This window comes from Neovison vison, chromosome 8 (genome assembly GCF_020171115.1).
Source record: "Neovison vison isolate M4711 chromosome 8, ASM_NN_V1, whole genome shotgun sequence".
NCBI lineage: Eukaryota > Metazoa > Chordata > Mammalia > Carnivora > Mustelidae > Neogale > Neogale vison.
In genome coordinates, this window is record NC_058098.1 from 115,723,645 (window position 1) to 115,745,082 (window position 21,438).

Sequence of the window (21,438 nt, forward strand, 5' to 3'; positions counted from 1 at the left end):
TTTCCATGATAGAGCATTTTTGGGCCAAGGGAGCTATTTCTATACTACCTTGCTCTACTCTATCACTTCTCTCCAAAGCTCACAGTTGAAAGGACATTTACTTAAGCTGAGCAATGTTAGAATAGAATACTCTTGGCAGTTTGTCCTCTCCAAAGGAGAAGGCCTAATCTGACAAGTAATAGAATAAGTCCCACTGTGCTGTCTTGCGACTGAGGGAATACATATCTTCGAAATAAGAATTATCTTTGTCAGCAACTAGGGCTTTACTTTAAGGACTTTATAGTGATGATTAAAATTGTGGCTGGCAAATTAGTAAATATTTAGCACACTTTTAATGTTATGTAATAAATGAAAGAACGTGGAAGTAATAAAGGAGCATGTTCTCATCTGCTACATTAAGTAAAATTTGTTCATATTTAGCACAACTGCATTAAGCTGAATGAGTTAGTATTTAGCACAAAAAGGAATTCTCAACACAAGCCTAGTTATGAGGCTGAAATGAGTTGAAGGAAGAAAGAGCCATCAGAATGAGGCTCCTGACTTTACAACCAAGGGCAGTGGGGGAGGCTCATCCTCTACGGAGGTTCATAATGCTTCACTGGGGTAAGTCCCATAGACCTTCTAGTCAAATTGAAAGATCACTCGTGATTTGTTCTCTAAAAGAAGCACTTGATTTTTTGAAGCAGTGATTCAGCAAATTATATTTTGCAATCTTCTGGTCTTAGTCACAAGGACTATGATTGTGTCATATTATAGTAATTTTGATCAAGGGGTGAACCGACCTAGCACAACACTTTGTGGCAACTCCTTGCTGACTTATTCCTTACATGGCTACTTTGTGAATAAAAGAGAAACACAGAGATGGAAGGAGAATTTTGTCATTTTCCAAGTTAACATTAGATACTCTTTTGGGGTTATGGAGTGTGCAGCAGACTTAGAGAAATAAGTCATGGATCTCACTTCATGGTTCGGCAATGCCAGGCCCACTACTAAGCTTAGAAGAAGCATGCCTTCTGTTTTAACTCATAGTTTCTCTGCAGCTATCTTGGAAAACTCCTTACCCATTCATTGCTCTTGGCAACCAACAAAGGCCCATTTTAATTATTCTCCTTTCTCACAACAAGATCCTTAAAGCATAAACATGAACTATGCTATATGAACTATTTCTGTCTTTGATTCTTAACCCCTATTTAGAGACACAGATATTTTGTGGCTGTGTAATCCTGGGTGTGTAGGAGGGAAGGTAGTTATATACAAAGTGAGAAATTTAAGAGCCAAACATTTGACTCATTCTTAACCCCACACTTAAAAGCTGGGACAAATTCTGATCATTATCAAAAGGGGCGTGTTTTCCTATTCACCTCAGTGTCGCTAGTATAGAACGAGTGCCTGATATACCACCCTCTGCAAAGATGTGTCGATTAATGGACTAATTGGAAGATCACCTGAGATACTGTAAGTGAAAGGACACAGAGGACAAACCTTGCAAATGTTATTTGCCTTCCTCTGCTCTGCTGATATGTGGGTGGTAGAAACCATCACCTTCTATAGACATGTGTCAGACATGGAATGCCTGTGTTAAAAAATGTCAGGGATCGATTCATTTGATAGCTGAGGCCCCAAGGAGACAAAGTGCAGCAGGAGTTGTGGAAGAGATAGGAAAGCGAGGTTTTCTTTCCTTTTATGTTCTCTTCATATAATACCTTTTCGATTCCTTATCTAACTTGGTTTACAGTGACATTTTCTGTGTATGTGTGGCGGGGGAGAGAACGCTAGTCAACTTTACAGGTACAAAAATATGAAAAAGGAAGGAAGATATATGCTGATTAGTTTGACTTCTTTGCTTACTACCTTTTTATCATTTTTGTGCTGACAGTGTTCTAGTCTTTGCAAATCCAGACTGTAAAGTTCTTAGCATTCTGACTGGCTAAATCCACAGGAGCAGTTACTAGCTGTTCTTCTGCTGTAACTAAGCAATTATGGAAAACTTATTCAGTGTACAGGACAGTGCTAATTAGTGTATAGAATACACAAATAAAAATGGGCATTATAGAAGTAATAAGTAATGTTAAGTAAAGGGTGCTGCTAATTTGTATTTCTCTACTCTGGGGTTAAGAATCTTATCTGCTATGGTCTCCCTATCAAAATACCAGGAGTTCTTTAATTAGAACTTTAGGGAGGTAGCAAAACAATTCGTTGAGAGTGACCAAATGCATTATTGGTGAGTAAATACAAATAAAAATAGTACTTTAATGAACTTAAGCTATCATTTATGTACAGTACTGCTGATGTATTGGGACTTAATAAAAACTTGCAATTTCTCCTATTAGCTTGGTGATGACTTTTAGTCCTCTATGTCTCTCCAATTATTGCTTAGAAGATGGACATTAGATCTGATTCCATGAACATAGAGGCATACTGCCCCAGGTCTTATGCCCAAGCCATTCTGGGTTGAACTCTTATTTCACAGTCCTTGCTTTTATTTTCTGCTTATGCATTGGCTCAAGGTTTATTTGCTTAATGTTGTTACTATATTACTTTCATTAACCTCTACAAAGTACTTATTAATTTTTTATTTAACTAAAATGGTCTGTTCTTGGTTCTTTTTCTCGGTACCGTGTTGTCCATTACCATGGTTTTAATTACTTCCAATTCTTACAAATCTCCCTCCAGAGCTTCAAACCAACATGTTCAAGCTTTCTGGGATGTTCCGTAAATCGCTCAAAGTCAGCATGAGCAATACTGATTATTTGCTACTTTTCTACTCCCTCACTCCCAAATTGTTCAAATTCAGACTTGGCCACTTACTGGTATGGGGTTTGGGCAGGTCACTAAGTTTTCTCCCCTATAAAAAGGTATAAAAATTGGGTGCCTGGGTGGTTCAGTGGATTAAGCCGCTGCCTTCGGCTCAGGTCATGATCTCAGGGTCCTGGGATCGAGTCCCGCATCGGGCTCTCTGCTCAGCAGGGAGCCTGCTTCCTCCTCTCTCTCTCTCTCTGCCTGCCTCTCTGCCTACTTGTGATCTCTCTCTGTCAAATAAATAAATAAAATCTTTAAAAAAAATAAAAAGGTATAAAAAGAGAAACTATTTCATCAAGTTGATGAAAATGAATGAGTTAATATGTGTGACTTTACATAGTAAACACTATGTAAATGTTAGTTATTACTATTTTTTTGAAGTTTATTCACTCCTACTCTCTACACTAAATACCGAACTATATATTAAAAATGTAAATCGAATTGAATATTGTCCCTGCTTAAAATATCTCCATTCTCACCATCACATCTTCCAGTATCTTTAAGAAGCTACACAGAAGTTGCATAGTCTGGCCTCTGCTTTCTTCCATAACCTCATCCCCTGCCACCTGCTTCCTCTTCTCTCACTTCTGGGTCTTTGCTGAAGCGGTTTCTCGTGCCTGGTCTGGGGACTCTTCTCCTTGCCCAACTACTCCTTCCCCAACCCCACTTAGGCTGCCTCCTTCTCATGTATTAGGTTTCTGTTTAGATATTTCTTCAGACAGGTTTTCCTTATTAGCTATCTATGGATTATGTATTGGTTTGACTGCTTAGCATCCTTATTCCCTCATAGGACATTCAACTCCAGTGGGCTAACTCAATCCATTTCCACAGGGAGGATGGCTTTGTGACACTTAAATATCTAAGACCATAGATCTTGATTCTTCTGGGTCAGACATTGTTCTCTGGGTCAGAGACCAGAATGGCACCAAGGCCAACATTCTATATGGAAATTTAGGTTTTCCGAAATAAGTCCAAAATATAGGGAAAATGGCCTTAGTCCATGTAGCAGTCTAACTTCAGATTGTCACTAACATGTGCAATCCTAACCCAAATGAATTATCAAGTATCAGTTGTTACTGTGTCTCTTTCATTAGACTTTGCTCTCTTGGAATGTAAGGATTTTGTCTGTCTTACTTATCATTATGTCTTATAGCCTGAGCATGAAACAGTCATTCAAAACATATCTGTTGAATGGAATCATGTATCTTAGGGTATTAAGAAACACTGGGAGATGATTTTGTCCAGCATCCCGATAAAGGTATGATACTAACCTTATGTTTGATAAATGGGTCACCTGAGGTCCAGAAATTTAGAGAATCCCTCTAAGTTACATAGAATAAACTAGAAGCAGAGTCTTCTTTTCTCTTCTTTTCTTTCTACTATTCCTTGTTACCACCCAGTGGCATTTGTACTTTTCTAATATGCTAATTTGCCTGCAGAGAGACTAAAAACCTTGCTTTCATATCCTAATCATGGAGCACTCTTTGTTTACTAAATCCTACCGTTGAAGATAAGGGTTGAAGTTAGATTAGACTGGACCCAAAATGCCAGTTTAGGGAGTTTGGGTTTTAACCTCTAGGGTGATTTGCACACTGTGGTCAGTGGGGCCCTTGTCAGGGACCCCAGTTTGTAAGGGCTTTGTCTGGACTTCTCACTCATATTTCGAGAGGCTCCTTGTTCATTTATGTTCCTTGGCTTATGGAAAGCGTCTTTTTAAAGAAAGAAATGTATGACTAAAATACATTTGAAAGCTATTGCTCCAGGGAGTAGGACAACAATTTCATTTACTACTTAAACTCATCTTTTGTTAAGCTCTTAAGGTAAAATTTGCTGCCTTTTTTTTTTTGGTGGTGGTGGGGGGGGATGTCTCTGACCAGCTTTTCTTAATAGCTTGCAGGGTGAGAGGTTAAGGTTGGATCTATATGTTTAAATAGCTAAATACTATCAGTTACAAAGGAGAACAATATATTACGACCTAAAAGAATTTGGTGAACTGCATTAAGAAAAATAGAGTAAGTATTGTCTTTCATTTCCTTTTTGAAAAAATATGCATTTGTGGAGAATTTGGAAAATGCCTATTACATGCACATTCTTATATTCTCTGGGTGGGTTTAGTGATATATGCAGCTGTTGAATTAAAGAGAATAGCTAGAAAAACTGCTGACGCTTGACCAGTAATTGTGGATTAAAGTAAATGGGAATATGCCTGGGGGTGGGTGTTGATAGTTGTAATGATTTTTGAAAAGCATTGCAAAGGCTTTTGAAGAATCTTTTAAATCTCTCAATCTCTTTATTCTGTTACTTGTAAAATGAGGGGCTTTACTAGATGAGGACAATACACATTTTATAGATTTGTATGGTACTTTACAGTTTACTAAGTGCTTTTACATTTTTCTCATAGGAGAAAAATGTAAGGCTCCTTGTTAGCTCCAAAATTCTACTACTTTATGATTTACTAATTCTTTTGAATATTCTTTGAGATTTTTAAATATCAAACTGAGATATAGAACTGTTCTAGTTTTGCAGTGATATGACCTTCCAACTCCTTGCTTTTCTGGAGGTTATTTGGGTTATGACCATGGACTCTTTTAAGGAATAACCTACTGATGAGTAAATAGTGTAAAAAGATGCATTTCAAAAAAAAAGTTTCTATTTCTGATACTTTATGAATAACCAAAGTCCTAAATAGTTGAACATACATTTGTAGCACAAAGTTCCATGTACCCTTTTTATTTTCTTTAAAGAATTCCATAAGACTGGGAAAGTAATGTGTAGTACATGTGGGAATTGGTTTTCAGATTGTCATTATCATGGGCAATCCAATGATGGTTGAATTATTCTTCCAATTACTAAAACAAAGAACAAAATAATGTCCATTGTTAGAAGAACTCTAAGTGCTTCTACTAACTCAAACATTTTCTCTTTTCTTTAACATTAGTTTGAGAGTATCAGCATTTAAGATGAGCCCCCCAAACAGTAGAAACATTTTAATGTAGGTTCTTTTTAAATTAAAGAGAATAACTCTGGGGGAACCCCCCCCCCCCAGTTTAGCTGTAGGGTGGGGCAAGAGGATGTTTAGGAGTGATTCTCACCATTTCTTGCACAGATTTGTATTAGGAAAAGAAACTGTTAGGGTGCCTGGGTGGCTCAGTGGGTTAAGCCTCTGCCTTCAGCTCACTCAGGTCATGATCTCAGGGTCCTGGGATCGAGTCCTGAATTGGGCTCTCTGCTGGGCAGGGAGTCAGTTTCCTCCTCTGTCTCTGCCTGCTGCTTTGCCTACTTGTGATCTCTCTCTGTCAAATAAATAAATAAAATCTTTAGGGGCGCCTGGGTGGCTCAGTGGATTAAAGCCTCTGCCTTCGGCTCAGGTCATGGTCCCAGGGTCCTGGGATCGAGCCCCATGTCGGGCTCTCTGCTCTGCAGGGAGCCTGCTTACTCCTCTCTCTCTCTGCCTGCCTCTCTGCCTACTTGTGATCTTTGTCTGTCAAATAAATAAAATCTTAAAAAAAAAAAAAGATTAAAATAAACAAATAAATAAATAAATAAAATCTTTAAAAAGAAAAAAAAGAAGGAAAGGAAACTGTCAAAAAAAGAAGTAGTGGAGATTAATGCTAATAACAATTCCCTCCTCTAGACCCCAGATATTCTCCTGTTCAGATCTTCACACCTTTTCATGACCGCACCTTGAGGCAGAAAATGAATGGAATGACATTTTTATGTAGCAGATGCTCTTTACAGGGAGAGTAAAATGACCCAAATGAAGACTTCATATCTACGTAGAGTCATATTCTTCTTTATGTAGAGCTTGGATGATCCTTTATGGTTTTGAATATGGGAATTGTACGACTTCTATTTCTACGTGAGAATTTAAATGAAGAAAGGGTCTAGGACTTCTTAAAAATTCAAATTTGTTAAAACTAGTCTTGTGGACTGGAGCGACTTGTACCAGTCCCTCTTGAAAAGAAATGCTCCTGAGGATTATCTGTCATGAGAGGAGCAGGTTTCTCATTCAGGGATGAGTGTTGTATGCAGGACTAGAGGCTGAAGACACTGTATGGCTCATAATCTGTGAAGTAGCAAATATTGGACCCCAATCCAACCTTGCAAACCTGGCAGCTAAGTTGTGACCCAGGGATGTGTCTACATGAGGACATGGGATCTGCTTAATAGAGAAATTTAATGATCAAATTCAAGTACATATACATGGTAGAAACTAGAAAGTCAAAATTACAATTTAATTTTTATGGACCTTCCTGGATTCACTATCACTGACTTTCAAAGAGCCTGTACCCCCATGTGAGATGGAAGACTTTTATCTTTTGTTTTCCATTTTGGATTTGGCTCACATATACCCTCCCATAGTGTGAGCCCCTTTCCACATGGAGAGAGGACCAACATTTAGAGTACATTGATGATGTATAAGATTTTCAGACTGTACTCTGATATTAGGTTCTAAATCCCATTTATTATGGAATTGCAGTATAATAATTGGAGTCTACACTAAGTTTGAAGTAGATAGCCCCTCACTGACAAGATGTGACATCTCTGCCAACTTGAGGATCTACTTTGGCCTGGGAAAATTGAGAGGGACCTTGTAATGGGAGCCAGGACACCAAGAAGTATAATAGAAGATAACTTGGGTGGGGTGAAGGATCACTCTGTTAAGGGTGGCATACTCTGATTTCAACAAGAAATGATTCTGAGGCTTTGGTCTCAGAAATAGCATGGACATATGCTAGGGGCTGTGTTTCCACATCATCTCTGCAGGAGGTGGTTATGTTTGCCCCAATGAGCTCTGGTGGTGAAATCAGGAACTCTTAGCACTCTAGAATGGTGCTGCTTTGAGAATCCAAGGGTTATTACTTTGTGATCCTCTTTCCAACATACATTACTTTTTTTCTCTCTTTTAATTAAAACCTAAGGAGCTGTCTCTATTATGGTAACTGTAGGGTGCAAGTAAAGAAAAAAAATATATATATATAATTACTTATATTTTTGAAAGGGTTCTCTGAAGATAGTACACAAATAAGCTTTTCTGTCAATATGAGACCAAAGGGAAAGCTGATTTTCCCATTTCAGAATTCTGGTGAGAGAAGCACCAAGTACTAAGTTAAGATAAATATGTTAGTTCTATTAATTAGTTTTTCCTATATAATGAAAAATGCTCATAGATGAAATATAGTTGTCATATCAGTAAATATTTATAAAATTTCTACTTAGCTACATTGGACAAAAGATTCCAAATATTCTTTGTCCTATGATTCTTAAATCTTGTACACTTTTCTTTTTAAAAGATTTTATTTATTTTAAAGAGAATGAGAGAGCACAAGCAATGGGAAGGGCAGAGGGAGAGGGAGAAGCAGGCTTTCTGCTAAGCGGGGAGCCCATTGCAGGGCTCCATCCCAGGACCGTGGGATCATGACCTAAGCTGAAGGCAGATGCTTAACCAGAGCCACCCAGGCGCCCCGAATGTTATACACTTTTACCAAATGAGAAAAATGGCCCAGTTTTGATTGTTTCCTTTTCTTTAACTTCTAGAAATGACTATTTTGCTGGAATGTGTTTCTAGAAATCAGCAATGTCATGGAGCATATTTTCCCATAAACAATATTGAAGTTCAAAATCCTATTTTTGTCCTTGTTTTTAGCATATAAACCTATAAATCACATCTAAAACATACCATAAAAGTGGGGATAACTAGCCATCACTATACATATTTATTAATTGATTTTTATTCTCAGAAAAAGAAATAGATTACTATATTATATATGGGAGCCAGTAATATATTTTCATTTCATAGATCTATAATTGTCAAAGGTAGCAATTTCCTATGGTGTAAGCTATTATATGTAAAATACATGAAGTTACAAAGGCAGAATTTTAGTAGGTTATAGATTTGGCCACAACCAGTGTATTAGCTCAGACATGTGTCTGAAATTCATTTACTAATAAGATTGACTGCCTGATTTGGGAAGGCTCTTTTTAGGACAATTTGCATGGCAGTCCTTAGAAGTTTGCATTAATTTCTTTTTTTGCCCTTAAAATTTTCCTACAGTAAGTAGAACATCCAAAATCATCCTGTTAACCCCTGTTTTGTTCCCAAAATACCAAGGAAACAACTGATACTGTTGTGGTTGAAGTTTTGATGATTCCTTTATTGACAATAATACATTTGAAAGTAAGGGCTAGTAAAAATAAGAATTTAAAAAGTACATAAAGCTATGGCAATGTAAATACATATTAAAGCATTCTTTATTGTAGTGAAAAAGTAGAAAAAATATAAATGTCTCAAAGAATTAGTCAAATGCATTACAGTATAAGGGAAAAGTTTATAGACATTAAAAATGATGTTGTAGAGGAGTATTTATTACTGTCAGAAAAACTATCATGTATTCGTAAATGAAAGATATAGGTTGCAAAATGGTATAGTATAAAAATACGTACTGATATATGTACAGGTACAACAGAAAGGCTATTCAACAATGGAATTGTTAGTAGTGTTCTTTTTCTGGTTGTGTTTTAGTTTTATTATTTTGCCAATCTAAATTTTAAAGTTAAAAAACTTGTGAAAGAATATATTTATCATTGTGGGGCACCTGGGTGGCTCAGTGGGTTAAGACCTCTGTCTTCAGCTAAGGTCATGATCCTAGGGTCCTGGAATCAAGCCCCGCATAGGGCTCTCTGCTCAGCGGGGAGCCTGCTTCCTTCTCTCTCTCTTCCTGCCTCGCTGCCTACTTGTGATCTCTGTCAAATAAATAAATAAAATCTTTTAAAAAAAAAGAATATATTTATAATTGTAATAAGAAAAAAATAATAAGAAAATTTAGGACTTCCTCCCCTTACTCCTCCCTCAAAGACTTTTTTTGAATTATGAACAACTTGTGCATATATCTTTCCATTCTTGAGAATATAGTAATGGGATATATCATTAATATAGTATTATATATAGAGATATGTAGTTAATATAGTATCTCAATTATATTGAGAATATAGTTAATGGGATAAATTGAACAGCAGTTGAGTTGTAGTAAAATTTAATTTTAGATATTTATTTATTTATTTATTTACTTGGGGGAGAGAGAGTGAGAGAGAGGGGGAGAGAGAGAGAGAATGAGTGGTGGGGAGAGGGAGAAGCAGACTCCCTGCTGAGCAGGGAACCTGATAGATACATGGCTCTATCCCAGGACCCTGGGATCATGACCTGAGCTGAAGGCAAATGCTTAACTGACTGAGCCAGCCAGGCACCCCTAAAATTTAATTTTAAAATACACTGTAGACATAAACAAAAAGGTTGCATCCAGTTAAATGTAGGGAAAAAGATATGAAAGAGGTATTTATGGAAGCATAAATACAAATATTCATTATGTATATGAAAATCAAAGGAAGTTAAGGTAACATGATTTTCTACTTACCAGATTTTTAAAAATTAATGAATGTGATAGGTCAAGTTTTGGTAAGGGCATGAAGAAACAAGTAATGTCATGTACAGGTAGAGAGAGTATTAAGTGGTACAGTGTATTATTTCCAAAGCAGAACACATGGCCAAACCCAAAGTCATTGAGGTGGGAAACCTCTTCTTCCTACTCCAGTTGGAGGTACCACAAAGTCACACAGCCTGGGCCTGGAATGTGTACTTCTACTCCATATGTGTCCATTTTAAAATAATAGCTCTAGTAGTAGGAAGGTGTTCATGATGTTGTAAAAGAATTACTTGCTTTAAGAAATCTCTAGTAGTATGGTTCTAAAATGTGTATTTACTTTTAAGGACCATACTGTTGACATTACTAAGGTGAATGAAAATGTTTGTTCTTTGTGTGATGTTTTATTGTTACATGAGGACCATACCAAACCATGTAAGGTCCTGTATATTTTACCAGTTGTCTCCTCACCTGTTCTTCCCTGTTTGGTGGTAACAATGACTTTGAACATTATTATTTAGGGTACACTTAATAGATATATAACTTGGGTACATTCAGTAGTGGGATCTTTAGCAATGCATAAAGTACCAAGAATTAACTCCAGCATGTGACTTTTTAAATTGTCTTTCCCAAGGTCAGAGACTTATTATGTGGCAAAACCAGTCTTGGAACACTTTGTGTTGTCTCCTTCTAACTCTGCCAATGCACATCTTCTCTACTCAGTGGCCAGCAAATGGCCTCATTTTTCCAAAAGCCTGTTCTATAACCGTATTAAAAAGAAATTAGCCTAAAGGTGTAATCAGGTTAAGTACTGACCTTATGACTGAAGAGGCTTGTTCAGATGGCCAGACCCACATGGCTCAGGGAGTTCAGGCACCAGGCACATTTTCTGTGAGAGTAGCGATGAATAAATGTTTACCCCAAATTTGGCCCAGGCCTTTACCTGACTGCTTCATTGCCTTTGTTATTATCTTGCAGTGTTTTCATCTTTACTTTTTTAATTTAGGAGAAATTAAAATGCAGAAGCTTCAATTGTTATCTCGCACAAGGGCAAAGATGGCTGTGCCATATAGATTTGTTCATTACCTTTGGCCGATTCTAGCCAGGACTATAGATCAGGCAAAGTTCTCTCACCCATCGGTGGAGCGGGTGACTGGATTTGTGCAGTGATACAGATCATAAAAGATCAATGAGGTGGCTACTTCTTTTTAAATTGCCTTAGAAAGGCCTTAATTTGAATAAGCTTAACTCAAGCCTTACAACTGGAAAGAAAGTTTCCATTTGCTAATCATTTTGGGATTTAATTTTTAAGAATCGAATTTTGACTGAGATATAAAGAAAAGAAAAATTATCTTTTTTCATATCATCTTTCACACACTGCATGTAAGTGGACATTTTTGTTTCAGTTCTCCTTTCCGGGAAAAGCTTCACCTTTCTTTCCTCCTTAAACAAAGAACATTACAATATAAATTATAATATAAACTATCATGGCATGGACCATTCTAGCAACTCTTGCATCTTTGAAATGAAAGAAAATAAAGTATAAAATCTATTTTTCCATAAATGCAGAGAACAAAATGATGGTTGCTGGAGGGACAGGGGAGGGGGATGGGCAAAATGGGCGAAGTAGGGAGAGGAGGTTCAAGCTTTCAAGGTTATTGAATGAATAAGTCACAGAGATAAAAGGCACAGCATAGGGAATATAGTCAACGGTATTGTAGCTACCCTGTGGTACCCTGTGGTAAGCATACCATAACATACAGATTTTAATTACTGTGTTGTACACCAGAGACTAATGTAACATGCATGTCAACTATACTTCAAAAAAGAAATATTCTTAATTCTTTTATTGTTGAACAAAAGTAGAGGTAAAAATTATTCTGATGTTATTAATGAGAGAAAATTGTTAGGAAAGAGAGACTCTAAAAGTGAAGATAAAGAGGCTTTTACTTCCAAAGTAAAAGAAAAAATAAGGTTTTATTAGGGTGGGGAAAGTGATGTTCTTTCGTATATCACTATTTCAAGTTTTTATGAATTAGTAAATCTAATTACTAAAAAAGTAAACTCATCATTACACTAATGTCCTCATATTCTTCAAAAAAATGTCCCAAATGACCGTGATTCAAAATGTGCCTACCTCGAAATAATCTCCTATTTAAGCAGGGGTAACATGAATCTTCAGGAAATCCCTAATTTGCATCTTTGATCTTGAATAGCAACAATGAGAAAAGACAGTCTTAAAAAAAATCTTATCCCTAAGAGCAAAGGATATGTCTAATTAAGAGATCACTCTCATTATCACAGACCCTCAGAAATGTATTTTACTTTTAAATACTTACTTTTCCTTCACAAATGGTTTTAAAAGTCCTGTATAAGATGTATGAAGTCATCTTTAGAAATGACTGTATGCTCAGGAAAATCAGAAGCATGCAGCAGTCATCATAGATCAGGGAAGCTTCATGAAAAGAACAGAAGTGACTCAGCAGGATGTAGACACTGGAAAACAGCAATTTAGAGTTTACAGGCATAGGCTGAAGCTTTTAAAAGGTACTTCCACGGTAGGTGTGCTGTTAATCCTTTAGTAGGCCATGGAAATGCATTGCACTGAAGAAGCAATTTCCTCAGTTAAGCAAACATCATTTTTTCCCCTCACCAAGCCAGTTAAATACACCATTTTTCCTATGTAAATATTTGGGAGTGACTAAGTTGGTCTTTCTGTTAAGGACTTTTAATACCACTGTCTTCCTACCTCTAGGACTGACTGCAGATAAATCAGCTTAGCACAGGAGTGTCAAGGAAAATAAAGAAGGAAGGTCTTGAGCAACAGCATGAAGAAGGGCAAAAAATGGGAAAAAAAGAAAAAAATGCTGGGGGGGAGGGCATTGCTGGATCTGGAGAATGGCTGGGAGGAGCATCTTTCAAGAGACTGGACAGTCATGAGAATAGAGAGAAAATTCTAGATGACGTTCTGAACTGTCTGGCCAAAGAGAGGCCACTCAGTAGAGAATGCACCTGCCAGGCCCTATACCCTGGGTGGCTTCTAAGATCAATTTAGAAATCTAGGAACCAATCAAAATGAGTTGAGAAGATTCCCTTTACAGCCACAATATGATCTTTGACTTGATCTTCCCCAAACACACTCTTCCAGACATTCTGACTATCCCTCATGAACCTCCTATCCAAATCCACTCTGCTTATTTGACCCTCTGGAATTTCTCTGAAGTTACAGGCAATGCTGAAAGCGTGGTAAATACTTGAGAGAGAGAGAGAGTACCTAGAAAACTGTGGGCACTGTCCTTCTTGCCTCTCTGTTCAATTTCTCCCTGTCCCCTTTTTTTCTCAGCAGTTGCAACATTCTCTTCCTCCTACTTTGCTCAGCCTCTTAATGGCCTTTCCTCCATTTTTCCATGTTAATACCCAACCTATTTTTTTGCAATCCAGTTCAAGTTCTACGACTTATTTTTTTCTCCCCATCAGAATTAATAACTTCCGGGCGCCTGGGTGGCTCAGTGGGTTAAGCCGCTGCCTTCGGCTCAGGTCATGATCTCAGGGTCCTGGGATCGAGTCCCGCATCGGGCTCTCTGCTCAGCAGGGAACCTGCTTCCCTCTCTCTCTCTCTCTGCCTGCCTCTCCATCTACTTGTGATTTCTCTCTGTCAAATAAATAAATAAAATCTTAAAAAAAATAAAAAAAAAAGAATTAATAACTTCCATTTCCCATTGTTCCTTGTTCATACCCAGCCCATTTCCCAACCCATTTTTTGAAATCCAGTTCAAATTCTACCACTTGTTTTTCTTTTCCATCAAAATTAATAGTTTCCTACCCTATATTCCTTTAACAATTGATATTTTAGTTGAGATTGTGATGTTTTATGCCTTGAATTATATTTAGTTTTACAGATCTTGTCTCTCCCACTGGACCACAGACTTCCTGAGTGGAAGTCCATGTCTCTTAGCACCGTAGACTTCATAACATCTGGCACAATGCCACACATAGTGTGTGTTCCTATGTTTGTATACCTTAATAAATAACTTAAAGTATTTCCAAGGAGTATTTGCACTTTAATAGAGAATTTTTAAAAGATGTAATGTCTTCTTAATCTAAAGGATTAAATTCCCATGAAACGTCTAGAAGGCAGAAGGTAGATTTTGGTAGGATGCTTTCCAAATCCTGCCTCATATCTCCTTTTTGCAATAATCCTGCCTCTAATGGCCCGTGATGCATTTTGAACACCAACATTATTTTGCAAGAATTCTTTTGATTTATTCATTTAACTAATAAAAACCATAAGGCTTTGTCAGTAATCAGGCTCCCTGAATCATTGATCAGCCACATACTAATTCCAAGTAAAACCATAGAATGAATTCCTCTGGGTACTTTCTTTGAGTGCTAATGTGTGGTTCAATTTGCTTGTAATAAAAATGAACTAACCTCAACAAAATAGTCTTTCAATGATAGTAACAGTGCTCAGAATAACCAGTTTGTAAATCTGGCTCTACCCCAGATAGTAGTGAGACTCAGGCATTGATTTCTTTTCATTTATTTATGTATTTAATTAGTATTTATTGTGCTCCCACTAACTGTCAGGCATTGGGTTAGCTCTTTGAGATCTAATAGTAAATGGGAGGACATGGCTCCTCTCTAGTACTATTCTGGAGAATACTGACCTGGATGGGTGGATGTAAGAAAATTTTACAAATTATACAAATATTGTAACCTTAGGAAAATGGTAATCTTCATCACATGAGGATTAATTGTAATACTAGTATACTGTCCATCCCTCCCTTTCTGGCTTGAGCATTTTATATGTATATGCATTAAATGTATATTTGGGGAAAAAAATCTGACATTTATGGAGCATTTTTATGTTTTAGGTTTTGTAGTAGGTTAAAGGGTACCCACCAAAAGATACAGCCATGTTTCAGAACTTGTGAATGTGACCTTATTTTGAGTAGATGTAATCAAGATGAAATCATCCTGGATTATTCAGGCGGGCCCTAAATCCGATCTGAGTGTCCTCAGAAGAGACAAGAAGAAAAGATATAGAATAGAAGTCCATGTTTTTAAGGAGGCAGAAATTGGAGTGATACAGCCAGAAGCCAAGGAACACCTAAAGCCACCAGAAAGCACCTGGAAGGCCAGGAGATTCTGATGGGTGCAGGGATGACAGGTGCAGCCCTGTCAATACCTTAATTTTGGATTTTTGGCCTCTGAGAAAATAGATTTGTATTCTATTAGATTTCCAGTTGTGGCTGCCCTAGCCTTTTATACTGGCCTCTTCATAGATATTTGAATATACTGTCATATTTAATCCTGTCTTGAGACTTCTGGATGAGATTAGGTCTAAAACTGAGAAGAAGACGAAAGCTCAGAGAAGTTACGGGATTGCCCGTGTTCCCATGCGGTAGTAAATGCTGGAGACTTGACTTGAACTCGTGTCTACCTTGCCCCAAAGCCTATACCCTTTCTGCTTGACTAGATACATTCATATTAGGGCAGCAGAAATGAGTAATAAATTCAAAATAACTACCTTGTTCATCATGCAAAGCATTCTTCATCACTCTCAATTACAGAGCCTATTAGAGTATGCTGGATACCAAACGTTCAGGTAAAGGCAGGGCTCAGAGTGCATTCTCTACTTTGCATATTTATTTTATCTTGAAGTTTCTTTTTTTATAATACAAATTATATTTTCTTCACTGACTTATAATATTTTTCAGGCAAATTTCCCATTCCTCTTTCCCCTTCCTATCACACTCATATTAATACACATGTCCTATCATATGCAGATAACTGTAATATACAATTCAGTCCTGATGCTAATGTGTGATAATTATACATTTTTCTTGAATGTTAAAATGGCATTTTCTTCTTGGTGACTATATACTAATATATAATCTTGTTTCAGAATTTTCTTTCCCCCAATTAAGCTGGTTGCTTCTAAGCATAGTAGATTAGGTAATATTTCCTATCAAGAATATAACATTCTTCTAGGTTTTAAAAATTATAAATAAAAGAAATTATGCTTAAATAAACACTTCCATGTGGAATTAATGTCTCCTTGAAGGTAATTTATCTCATTGCTGAGAAGGCATTTGTAGGAACAGTTAATGAGAAAGGAATGCAATTGTATTTTAAAGTAGCTGGTTGTCATTGATTTCTGATCTTGTCTACAAAAAATTTCATTCCAGGAGGGAATCATTTGTAGTATCTGAAATTATGTGGTTTTACCTTAATTTATCTAAGAGTTAAAGCAGTTCTATTAGCCTGACACTTATTGACAATGCCCCTTGCTGATTGCATCCAAGAAGTGCTTGGATTCTTCCCAACTCTTCTCTGATTCATAAAGCTGCTTACCATAGCACTGGGGATCTTTATTGAAGAAGTAACTTTTGATTAAGTTAAATGGAGGGAAAGGGAATTTCTAACCTACTTCTATTGCTTGCAGAAGCATAATTAAGTTTTGGGATAAGAGATTTTCAGTGACTTTAAAAAAAAAATCGATGATCAGGTAGTATGATCTTGGAGACGACATAGTTACAACACAAAAGGCATTTTAAAAAGATAGAAAAACGAGGACCAAACTATGGCATGATTTCTGCTTTGTTTTTCTAAGAATAGGGATGATCTTACTAAAGCATTCTTTATTTTTTGAGGCTCTGTTTATGCCAACAATTCAAATGAGTTAAAACACCATAGACTTTGAGACTGGGAGGGAGCCCGAGATCATTTCCACCAAACCCCACTGAATTTCATAGATATCAACCTAGAGTTAAAGATGGTGGAAGTAAAGCTTGAAGTCCGGAATTGTGATGCCACCAACTTTGGCTTTCTTTTTCAATATCCCTTTGGCTATTCGAGGTCTTTTCTGGTTCCATATAAATTTTAAAATTATTTGTTCCATTTCTTTGAAAAAGATGGATGGTACTTTGATAGGAATTGCTTTAAATGTGTAGATTGCTTTAGGTAGCATAGACATTTTCACAATATTTATTCTTCCAATCCAGGAGCAGGGAACATTTTTCCATTTCTTTGTGTCTTCCTCAATTTCTTTCATGAGTACTTTATAGTTTTCTGAGTATAGATTCTTAGCCTCTTTGGTTAGGTTTATTCCTAGGTATCTTATGGTTTGGGGTGCAATTGTAAATGGGATTGACTCCTTAATTTCTCTTTCTTCTGTCTTGTTGTTGGTGTAGAGAAATGCAACTGATTTCTGTGCATTGATCTTATATCCTGACACTTTACTGAATTCCTGTATAAGTTCTAGCAGTTTTGGAGTGGAGTCTTTTGGGTTTTCCACATAGAGTATCATATCATCTGCGAAGAGTGATAATTTGACTTCTTCTTTGCCGATTTGGATGCCTTTAATTTCCTTTTGTTGTCTGATTGCTGAGGCTAGGACTTCTAGTACTATGTTGAATAGCAGTGGTGATAATGGACATCCCTGCCGTGTTCCTGACCTTAGTGGAAAAGCTTTCATCATCAAGACAGCATGGTACTGGCACAAAAACAGACACATAGACCAATGGAACATAATAGAGAGCCCAGAAATAGACCCTCAACTCTATGGTCAACTAATCTTCGACAAAGCAGGAAAGAATGTCCAATGGAAAAAAGACAGCCTTTTCAATAAATGGTGTTGGGAAAATTGGACAGCCACGTGCAGAAAAATGAAATTGGACCATTTCCTTACACCACACACAAAAATAGATTCAAAATGGATTAAGGACCTCAATGTGAGAAAGGAATCCATCAAAATCCTTGAGGAGAACACAGGTAGCAACCTCTTCGACCTCAGCCGCAGCAACATCTTCCTAGGAACATCGCCAAAGGCAAGGGAAGCAAGGGCAAAAATGAACTTTTGGGATTTCATCAAAATCAAAAGCTTTTGCACAGCAAAGGAAACAGTTAACAAAACCAAAAGACAACTGACAGAATGGGAGAAGATATTTGCAAACGACATATCAGATAAAGGACTAGTGTCCAAAATCTATAAAGAACTTAACAAACTCAACACCCAAAGAACAAATAATCCAATCAAGAAATGGGCAGAGGACATGAACAGACGTTTCTGCAAAGAAGACATCCAGATGGCCAACAGACACATGAAAAAGTGCTCCATATCACTCAACATCAGGGAAATACAAATCAAAACCACAATGAGATATCACCTCACACCAGTCAGAATGGCTAAAATCAACAAGTCAGGAAATGACAGATGCTGGCAAGGATGCGGAGAAAGGGGAACCCTCCTACACTGTTGGTGGGAATGCAAGCTGGTGCAACCACTCTGGAAAACAGCATGGAGGTTCCTCAAAATGTTGAAAATAGAACTGCCCTATGACCCAGCAATTGCACTACTGGGAATTTACCCTAAAGATACAAACATAGTGATCCAAAGGGGCACGTGCACTTGAATGTTTATAGCAGCAGTGTCCACAATAGCCAAACTATGGAAAGAACCTAGATGTCCATCAACAGATGAATGGATAAAGAATAGGTGGTATATATACACAATGGAATACTATGCAGCCATCAAAAGAAACAAAATCTTGCCATTTGCGACAACATGGATGGAACTAGAGCGTATAATGCTTAGCGAAATAAGTCAAGCGGAGAAAGACAACTATCATATGATCTCCCTGATATGAGGAAGTGGTGATGCAAAATGGGGCTTAAGTGGGTAGGAGAAAAGTCCATGAAACAAGATGGGATAGGGAGGGAGACAAACCATAAGTGACTCTTAATCTCACAAAACAAACTGTGGGTTGCTGGGGGGAGGGGGGTTGGGAGAAGGGGGGTAGGGTTATGGACATTGGGGAGGGTATGTGCTTTTGGGTAAATTGGAAGGGGAGATGAACCATGAGAGACTATGGACTCTGAAAAACAATCTGAGGGGTTTGAAGTGGCGGGGGGGTGGGAGGTTGGGGTACCAGGTGGTGGGTATTATAGAGGGCACAGCTTGCATGGAGCACTGGGTGTGGTGAAAAAATAATGAATACTGTTTTTCTGAAAATAAATAAACTGGAAAAAAAAAAAAAAAGATGGTGGAAGTAGGATCCATACCTTACAGGCACAGTGGTTGAACTGATCTGGGTAAGCATAAAGAAGTTTTATTTAAAATTGTAAGCATCTATGTTTTTCCTTCTGCTTTAGAGAGTTTTTGAGTGGACCCCATTTCTCTAACATACATGTTGCTTTGATTTTCCTGCTATGTTTACATTAGAATTGAAGGGAATTCATGGATTAGGCATTTAATGGCAGGCAGATAATATATAGGTCTCAGTTAAAGTCCTCAGAACTTTACCTTTATACCTTGGCTATCCATGCATACCGAAAGTGAATTTTCAATTACTTAGCATTTGTACAGTTTTCTTGTGATTTTTAAAAATTAAATGTCAAGTATAGGCCAACACATATTTAAGACTCAGAGTAGTTTCATCTCCTTTTTCCCTAAACTCTTTCACGGGCACTTGCCCAAGCCATACTATCTGGTCTCTTCTCTGGCTTACTTCATCTACCAGTATTGGTAGTGATGGTCATGGGCATGTCACTGAACTTTGGTATTTGTTTTAGGTTCCTTGGAAACTGTTTCATGAAAAGGGATGAAAGGAGAACAGGGTACCATTAAAAGAAGGAAATGACTCTCCTAGTGATTATCCTTTCGAATGCTAATCACTTGGCAGTCCATAAGGCCTTTGGATTCTGACTCCCATTAGATTTACATAAATCCCCTTGAAAGTTGAATGACACTTTCGTGGCATTGGTATGAGCACCAAAGGTATTGACGTGGGAGTAATTTGTGTATGTGGGCAATATTTTATCATTGAAATTGTTTAGGTTTCCGGACACATGGTGATCATAAAAAGCAAAGCGACAGATTTTATTGTTGTATTTTAATTTTCTGAAGATGATATACTCAGTATTGGTATGCTATTGGTGACGGGTTATATAAATATATATAAGAAGAGAGATATATTAGATCTTTTAAAATGGCATATTTATTTAAAGTTGGATGCCTGAGCATATTTTATCTATGACGTATTTCAGTGTGCAGTGACTATATACTTGCATATATGTGTTTTAGGGATTGCTCAAATAAACATTCAGACTCCTAGGACCACCCCATAGACCATATTTGGCACCAATCTAATAAAAATGATATACAAAAAAAAGCACATCTTGCAAACAGAGCAGAGTTAGACATTTCTTTTCTGAAGGAGATATTGATGGAGCCAACCAGGAGTTATTTTCTCTCAGGTGATAGCTCACATACAAGGAGATGACAGTCACATTGACTAAGTTCTGGAGCCTTCCTTACTTAGAGGTTTTCATTCTCCACAAGAGCCAAAATATCTTGTATTATCCCCATAGGCTTTCTTTCCAGTGGTGGTTAGGGAGCCATGTATGGACATAAGAGTCACTGTACTCAGGGGAGCCCAAATCATGTATCTTCATGGGTTGTCCCCATCAGGAATGATCATTTCTTTGTGGTTCCTCTCAGTCCGGATAAAGTCTACCAGCAGGGATCATTTCTGTTCTAATCAATATTGGCTTGTAACAGAGGTGATATTTATCTGGTCCCTAGGGAAACAAAGCCAGAGCGCTAACCAAAGGTCAGATTCTTATGAAACAGGGCAAGGGATTATATTAAATGATTGCCTACACTGGGTCATGGAGGGTCAAATTTAACCATTCGTAAGTCAATATCCATGCCTTATTAAAACGATAATTTATTTTCTCAATTGGATCTTTACCTTTTTGCTAAGCCCACCATAGAGATACTAGGCAAAAAGATATATTTTACTTATTCATGTCTTATCTTTATATTCTTGTCCCTCAACCTTATTTCTTGGTAAAGACATGACTGGTTTTATTCTCAGTGCTTCTCTCAAATATTTTATATTTACCAAAATAATATTTTTATTTTCGTGAATAAAGCATATGTTTCTCAGAATGTATCAGAATGACTCATTGGGGGTTGTTTTCTTTCTCTCCTATAGCCGTCATAAGGATTTGGCTATGATGGCCAAAATATAACATTAGTCCTTAATACAGTACCCTAGAATTAATGTGCAAATGTCCAAAGCTGTAGGCATATGAGCTTGGCGTAGGAGTGTTTATGTTTGCATAGGCATTTTCTAAAATGACAGTGCTTCTTATGAATACTGTTGAGGGAAACATTTCACTTCAGTCTGTGGGGAAGCAAAGGGATTGTGAA